Raw genomic sequence first — 9,168 nt, forward strand, 5'->3', positions numbered from 1 at the left:
GGATGTGGTATATATTATCTTTTATAACTATTTGGTTCATTTATTTTTTATGACAATTATGCCCATCAAGTTGACATAGATTTTATTTATGTGGGAGGTAGTTCAACCGGAAATTCCAACCGACCCTATTGTCGAGAGGTTAAATTTAGTTGAAGAAGAAAACAATTACTTCAAGGAAAAAATAAAAAAAATTGAGGAGGAGAAGATGATATTGGAGTTGCATGTTGCGGATGTCGTCAATGATCACAAGATCAAGATGGATGCAATGCGGTTGAAGATAAGAAAGATTAGAAAATATGACATTCATACCGAGGCTTGGTATCATTATGCCGTTGGATCAATTTTTACCTTGGTTGTGATTATGATCGCATTTGTTGTTGCATTGAAAGGTTTTACATAGTTTCAATGTATGGTTTAACTAGATGCTCTGGAGAGCAATATGTTGTTCAATGAGAACTACGCATGTACTTTGTTTTTAATGTGATGATGAACTTCTATTAATTTGGTCACTTATCTATTCATGAGAGCTATATGTACCAAATTGATGATGTGGCTTTGAATGCTGCATTTTGAACACAGAAAAAGTATGGAGTTCAAATAAGTTCGAAAAATTGAAATCCCTTTGTAACAGACGAGTTTCCGTATGAAACCCTGATACTTCGAAAAAGATTGTCCAATTTGTACACGAAGTGCATCCATTTTTTGCCGTAAGCCTCTCTACTTTCTTGCACATGCTATGTGGGTAAAATGATGATACCATGCCAACTTTCAACCTTTTCAGAGTTCATTTGTAGTGCTTTTCAATTTCAGGGTCTTATAGCTCCAAATAATCAGTAAATGCATGAAAAATAACAAATGAAGTCAGAAAGAGTTGAAAATTGATGATGTGGCTTTGAATGATGCATTTTGAACACAGAAAAAGTATGGAGTTCAAATAAGTTCAAAAAATGAAATCCCTTTGTAACAGACGAGTTTCCGTATGAAACTCTGATACCTCGAAAGAGATTGTTGATTTTGTACACGAAGTGCATCTAGTTTTTGCCGCAAGCCTCTCTACTTTCTTGCACATGCTATATGGGTGAAATGATGATACCATGCCAACTATCAAGCTTTTCAGAGTTCATTTGTAGTGCTTTTCAATTTCAAGGTCTTATAGCTCAAAATAATCAGTAAATGCATGAAAAATAACAAATGAAGTCAGAAAGGGTTGAAAATTGATGATGTGGCTTTGAATGGTGCATTTTGAACACAGAAAAAGTATGGAGTTCAAATAAGTTCAAAAAAAAAGAAATCCCTTTGTAACAGACGAGTTTCCGTATGAAACCGTGATACTTCGAAAGAGATTGTCCGTTTTGTACACGAAGTGCATCCAGTTTTTGCCGTAAGCCTATCTACTTTATTGCACATGCTATGTGGGTGAAATGATGATACCATGCCAACTTTCAACCTTTTCAGAGTTCATTTGTAGTTCTTTTCAATTTCAGGGTCTTATAGCTCAAAATAATCAGTAAATACATGAAAAATAACAAATGAAGTCAGAAAGGGTTGAAAATTGATGATGTGGCTTTGAATGGTGCATGTTCAACACAGAAAAAGTATGGAGTTCAAATAAGTTCAAAAAAATGAAATCCCTTTGTAACAGACGAGTTTCCGTATGAAACCCTGATACTTCTAAAGAAATTGTCCGTTGTCAGGACCCCGATTCGAAGTCACATTGGTCTAGCCGGTAACACCTCATATCACTTTGCGGCCTCACGCACGGTATTCCCACGGGTGTCACCTTACCATGGCCCGGGACCGTTTGCGCCTTTTGGCTAGCGTCCATGTGACAGAGAACCCGGGCCGACATGGCTAGTCGTGAACCCAAAGCGGCACCAACCTATGGGGACAGGCATACATGAATCACATCGAGCATGTCGGTCAGCAGCGTGTGAATCCGGGCTGTAGCACTGGGCTAACAGGACTCCGGGAACCCGGGCTGTAGCAGGCTAGGCAGGACTCCGAATGTCACCGCGTGACATTTCCCCGAAGGGACAGACACAGGAACGAAGTGAAACACATGCCGGCCAGTCTAGTGTCCTGAGCAGTAGTGCTGGGCTAGCAGGACTCCGGTGAACCGGGCTCTAGCGGACTACTATGGCTCATGGAAGCACAAGACTACATTTCCCCATAAGAGAGGCTACCAAGGATAAACAACTAGGTTGTCGGATCCCACACATACCAAGCATTTCAATCATACACACAATATGCTCGATATGTGTAAATACAACATGGCATCACAACATAACTATATGACTCAAGTATTTATGCATTAGGCTCCGAGGAGCGAGATATTACAAACATGGGTCTCATGACCCAACAATCATAGCATACAAATCAAAGCACATGCGGAAGCTTAACATGTCTGAGTACAGACATCTACAAATGAAAGAGGCTAAGAAGCCTGACTATCTACCAGATCCTGCCGAGGGCACAAGATCGTAGCTGAGGTAGCAAGCTAAACGTCGAAGTCCACACGGAACTACTAGCGAGACTGACGTCTCTGTGCAAAACATAAATCAAGCAAACGTGAGTACAATTGTACTCAGCAAGACTTACATCAGAACTAACTACATATGGATCGGTATCAACAAAGGGGTAGTGGAGTTTAACTGTAGCAAGCCAGCTTTTACCTAGTGGCTAACCTGAACTACGACTACAAGCAACTCTTTTGAGGTCGCGCACACGAGTCCACATATTCACCATTCAATACACCACTATGGATCCGCTCCCTTCTCCCTACGAGAAGGCCATCCATAGCACTCACACTTATCTTGCGAGTTTTAGAGTATCCACTTTCACTTGTCTATGAACTATGCAAGGGGTCCAAGTTTCCATATCCGAGGAATCCGGCTATTCGAATAGATATTGATAACCCTGCAGGGGTGTACTTCTTCACACACGCTCCCACCACTTACCGTTGTTTACACGACATGTACTCGACAACCTTCAAGTGGAAGCCCAACGAGGGTGTCGGCCACGGCCTACCTAAACACTTAAGTCTCTAGTCCAGGTTTATCGCCTATCCAGGTTCCATTCGCAGGGAGTCCGGCCGAGGTTTCCACATACGACCTGAACGATGTGAACAGGGTTCCCGAGACACCAAACGGGCGCCCGGTACACCGTGCCACGGTGTATCTACCGCATCATAGCCCACCCCTAGGGTCAGCGCTACACACGGCCACCAACACATAACCTACAAACACCAGAAACTAGTTGCAACTCCTGGACAGAGTACTAGGGTGATTAAGAAGCCGAGAGGGTCAATTAAGGATCCCAATGAGTGGTAGTAGCTGTTCAAGGATCACAGACACAGAACTCAGTTCCTGAGGACGGTTTCAATGAGACAACCCACCATGTACTCCTACATGGCCTCTCACCGCTACCTTTACCAAAACGTGTTCACACACTTAGCTCACACACAATAGGACATGTTCACACACCTTCGATTCATTCCCGATGAATAAGACCTGACACAACTCTATGCAATAGCAGGCATGACAAACAAGCATGAATGAGTAGGCACATCAGGGCTCAAACAACTCCTACTCATGCTAGTGGATTTCATCTATTTACTGTGGCAATGACAGGTCATGCAGAGGATAAGGGGTTCAACTACCGCAACAAGTAACAGATGAATCGTTGTTGTCCTAATGCAGTAAAAGAGAGCAGGAGCGAGAGAGTGGGATTGTATCGGAATGAACAAGGGGGTTGTGCTTGCCTGGCACTTCTGAAGATATTATAGCTCTTCATCGGTGTCATCGAACTCATCGTCGAAACCACGTCTATCGAGAGGGGACAAATACCGGCAACAGAGAAAGAAACACAATCAATGCAATGGACAATATGATGCATGATAATGACATGGCAATATGTTGTTGATTGAGCTAATGCAACTAGCAACACAATTAAATGAAGTTGGTTTGAATACAAGATTCAAATTCAAACTCCATATATGATTAGTTAAATGCCATTTATTTGTTTTGTTCAAAACAGAGGACAAACATTGTTCAAACATGCATGAAAATGCCATAAACAGATTCCTTGAATTTTTCTGATAATTTTTCATATATAAATTATTTCATTCTGAGTTATTTATTATTTTCTATGATTTTTAGAAGTTTTAGGCATTTTCTGAAAATAAATAAATCATTTAGATTTATTTAAAATCCAGAAAAGGTTTTACTGCATCAGCATGACGTAAGAGTGACATCATCAGGTCAACTGTGGCTGGCTAGGTCAAACCTGACCAGTGGGACCCCTTGGTCAGTGACTCAGTCCACTAACTGAGTTAGTTAGTGTTAAACTAACCCTAACCAGGCTGTTAGTAGGGCGGGGCCCACATGTCAGTGACTTGTTTAGTTGTCTAAATTAGTTAGTTCTAATTAAACTAGAGTTAATTAATCAGGGGCTTGGGCCCACACGTCAGGACGCAGGGGAGGTCAAACAGGGGTCAAACCCTGCCGGCGTTGAGTCGCCGGTGAGGCCAAGACGGCGGAGGGGCTCGGATTTTGCCCTTCGGCGACCAAATTAGCGGTCGAGACCACCGGTGCGAAGCCCAGGCTCTCGCGCATCCAATGGAACACGCAGGAGACCGTGGGATGGCCGGAGGCGACGATGGCATCAAGGTCAGCGGCGGCCGGAGCACGGGCTCGATGGATTCGTTGCTACGGTGAGCAACCGTGCGTTGCTTGGCATCCACGGCATCTGCACGTGCTAATGAGGCTGTTGGGCATGCTAGCATGACCAAAGGGTCACCGGACTGACGCCGGCGACGAGCTCGGGCGGAGGTCAGCTTCGGCCTCAATGAACACGATGGCTACGGTGTGCAAAAGGACACGGCGTTAGGGGGAAAGTGACCGGAGGCTCACAGCGCGTCGATTGGCGGTGTCGGATGGCTCGGGGAAGCGTCAGAGCAAGCAGGCGGCGAATGGGATCTCCGGTGAGCCGAGGAGGAAGAAGGGGTCGGGGACGTCGTCATCGAGCTCCTGGCGGCTCCTAGCTCGGTGCAGAGGATGCGGGGGTCGAGGTGGAGCTCGTGGCATATCCGGATGGGCGTGGGGAGGTCGGTGGTAGCGGCGAACGGCGACGGTGGCGGCGGCTCCGTTCGGTGGTGAGAGAGAGAGGTCCAGGGGAGAGGGTGAGGACGAGGGAGAGCAAGAGAGCATCAAGGGGGTCGCGTGGCGTCCTCAGGGCGACGGGGAGACATGCAGGGAGGCAGGAGGTGGCCGGCGCGTGGCCGGCACGCGGCGAGCACGCGCCCCTGCCTTCTGGCGCGAGGTAGGGGTTGACTGGCTGCTGCGGGTGGGCTGGGCGGCCAGGTGGCTGGACTGTCAGGTGGGCTGCACAGGAGGTAAGCGCCAGGTAAAGTTTCCTCCTCTCTCTAGCATTCCTTTTATGTTTTCTATTTTCTGTAATTGTGTTTTGCTTTATTAAAAATGACATGGTATCTCCAAAAATCATGAAACTGCTCCATGTCACTGTTTGGAATATTTCCAACAGCAAACATTTCAGTTTGTGATTATTGAGCATTTAAAATATTATTAGCAATTGAATGCCCAAATGCAAATACTATATAATTTAATTCAAAAATCCAGAATGGCCTAGAAATGTGCACCATTTTTGGGAGAGGTTCTAGACCAATTCAATAATGACGAAATTTTGTGAAGGGCATTTTGGATTCATTGAAATGTTTTTCAGTTGAACCTGGTATTTCAGGGGGGTGTTGGGGTTTATTGATCCCCATTTCAGGTTTAAGAGAAATTTAAACATGATGCAACACAAGACTAGCTAACCCAGAGCAGACCAGAAGTAGTGATGTGACAACTCACCCCCACTAAATTAAGAATCTCGTCCCGAGATTCAAGCGTAGGGTAAGATGAAGGGGGACGCAAACTTAACCTAATTTTCACGATCCAAGTTGCACTTCATAAGAACGTTGATTTGATCACCATCTTTGTCTCGATGTCTTGCTCTGAGGACTCCAACCAACATGACAACGAGAGGGAAGGGAAAACTCTAGAAGGATCGATCTTCTCGAAGATCGAACAACTCAGGATCAACTCATGGAGTGAGACATAGGAACATCTCTCCAATTGAGACACAAAGTTCACATCAGGGTGATGGAAATCAGACGACGAGGATTCAAGTTGGTAGGTAGCAATTCCACGCTTGAGTAAGGTGGTGCAAGGTTTCAAAGTTGCGAGGAGATAATTGTCATGAACCCATAACAGGGCACCTCGGAGAAGGTGACTCGTTGAACTGTTCCCTTAAGTGGCAAAAAGAATTACTTTTGATCCATAAATCATTAAAACTCTTCATACTAGCTTAAGGCAATTTACAATTGATCGTTTGAAATAGCTCGAAGAAATGGCATACTCGGACTAGGATGGATGATGTGGACTACCTTGTTGAAGACAACGCAAGGGATGATTTTGCTTGCGCGTGCTCTCAAGAACTTGAGCATTTCCATATTCATCAAGGTTCTACCAACATCCGTGGCAAGGATCCTGGCAACACGACATACTACCATGATGACTAGTGATGGATGATGCGGATACAAAGGAAGATAACACCTTCTCAGATCTTTCCTTAGCGAGGCTAAGGGAACAGAATCTAGACAATCGACCGAGAGACATTTAGCACTCCGCTTCTAATGTTCTCCTTGATGTTCTAGCGTAATCCATTCATAGATATGGTTTGATATCTAGAACATCAAGTAAAAGGTCAAACTTCGGAAGCTCAAGAATCCATAAGAAATAACTACGGAGGCAGATCCTGCGAGATCCTTATGGGGAGGTGACCAACTTCTTCAATCAAGATACTACAATAATAGGCCTTCCGGCTAGGTGTGTTGGCCACGACATCCATATTACCGGTTACAGAGAGACCAACATTATAGTTCTTGGAGTACGTTCCAACCATCATATCTGCCTGAGATTCAGATCTGGTTGGTGTTAGGATATTCCAGACCCATCAAGTCTAGAAAGAAAATGAGAGTTTGCGACACAATTTGACGAGATGACGTTGCGAGATTCTCGGGGAATGAACTGCGATAGCAAGCTCCAAAACATGAGCCGGTTCTGCTGCAAACTTGTGAACACGCTATCCAAGACGAGCATGGCCACGTAGTAGTCTTATAGTAAAACACTATTGAGTTCAGGTGGGGAACCATCATCAAGGATTTCGATGTCTTTACGCAAGTCCATGGATTAGATCCCAAGCGTAGACTTCTTTGCCTTGAACAAGTCAATCAGTGGCTTGGTGGCTACGGAATACATATGGAGTGGAGGTAATTAATCTACCAAACCATAGAATACATTCACACATGCATAACTGACTTGGGATGGTACCAGGGGAAACAAAAACAATCTTTCTCGAACTCACGGCGGCAACTTGCACCAGGTGCACATGAATTCGAGGAAGTCACTTCTTCCATCCAAGCATAAGCTTCATGAACGGAACACGAAGGCATTGCTTATAAAGTTTCCAACACTAGGTTGATGTTCAACATGATTCATGGGGGAGACAAAATGATGTTGATGGACTCAATAGCAACTCATCAGAATTTCCATATCACTGGACTTCCACCATCAGGTGAACACGGTGATAGTGTTGGTCAGACCAAAAGATGTAATGGTGTATGCTCGAGGAATCAGCCACAAGCAAGACAACATTACGAACATCGTTGGTTCTGATTTGACTTGACGATAGCCCATACTCGAGTCAATGTTTTGACAAGACAATAGATCTAACAACTGATCACGAGGACCAATTGATGGAGATATCATCTTTCTTCAACACACACACACAGAAGATATCCCTTAACATGAACGAAGTCAGACAAGCTTTTATCTTCCAATTCTCCAAGTTGTTTCCTAGCTCAACCCACTAGCTCAGGGATATCCAAGACATATTCTTGGAGAAGGGGTGATTTATAAGAAAACTAACTTGATCACGAACTCAACATAGCGGTCAGGTGACAGCCAGGTAATATTTTCGAGAACATCTACGGAAAATCACAAGCCACCGATATGTTACTAAGCTCGAGAACAATCTTGCTTTTCAGGGCAAGACGATATGATCAAAAGAGCAAGGTTTTTGGCAAAATCCTAACCCGTTGACCGAAGAGTGCACCAGGAAATAAGGACTATGTAGCACGATCAACCTTAGGGTAATGATTCAATAATCAACACACTAAGAATGATATTAATGTCCATTAACTACCAAGCAAAGGGTTGCTAGGAGTATTGATTTCACACATCACGATTCACTTGTCGGTATTCCGGTTGCGACAGCACGACGCCGAGGAATGAATAATGATGGCGAGAAGTATCACTACGTCAAGGATTCATAAGGGAAGGTGAAATTCTCATGACATTCCTGACATAAAGTGGATAGTACTTCAGGGTAGAATAGACCAATAGCTTGATTGCATTTGATCTGTGAAATACAACTGCTTTGACCCAATCCTAGAAATGGATGAGGTACTGGAGTTTGTTTCTCCTAGTCATTCTGAAATAGAACGGCTCGACGGACCACAAGAATAATAGGCACTGATGCACGAATGCTCACATACTCTTGACTATCAATTGATAGATGAAGGTCGGAATATAACGGAAGGGGGACAACTCAAAGGAACATATAATTTTCTGAGTTATGGATGCATGGATTAGCATGTTATTTCTTCCGGATAACCCATGCAGAAATGTTGATCCGGCAGAGTCACAATATAGAATGGAGAACTCCTCAAGAGTACTCTGATTGTGATATTTTGGTTCAAGAGAACTCCTGCCATATTGGTTAATGGTATTGGAAGAACATTGTACCACGGACCTCGAGGACTATCGCAAAGGTTACTAATATCCTAAAGGAACTATCAAACACTATCAACATGAGGTAAGTAGGGTGAATCTCGGGTTCAAGAACCCATGAATAAAATACCTACCACTACATGGCATCATGGGATGCTTTTGAGAATAATGGCCAGAATCACACACTGGAGATACAAAACATGGCTAGATCACTAGGTGACTCCCTAAAACACCTAGGGTCATAGTAATAGCTCCAACATATATGTCGAGGCAATAGAGTACCTCAACTGACCGGTTAGTTTGCTTATTCTGACCA

The sequence above is a fragment of the Triticum urartu genome, chromosome 7A (assembly GCF_056163025.1).
Source record: "Triticum urartu cultivar PI428250 chromosome 7A, HENAU_Tu73, whole genome shotgun sequence".
NCBI classification, from domain to species: domain Eukaryota; kingdom Viridiplantae; phylum Streptophyta; class Magnoliopsida; order Poales; family Poaceae; genus Triticum; species Triticum urartu.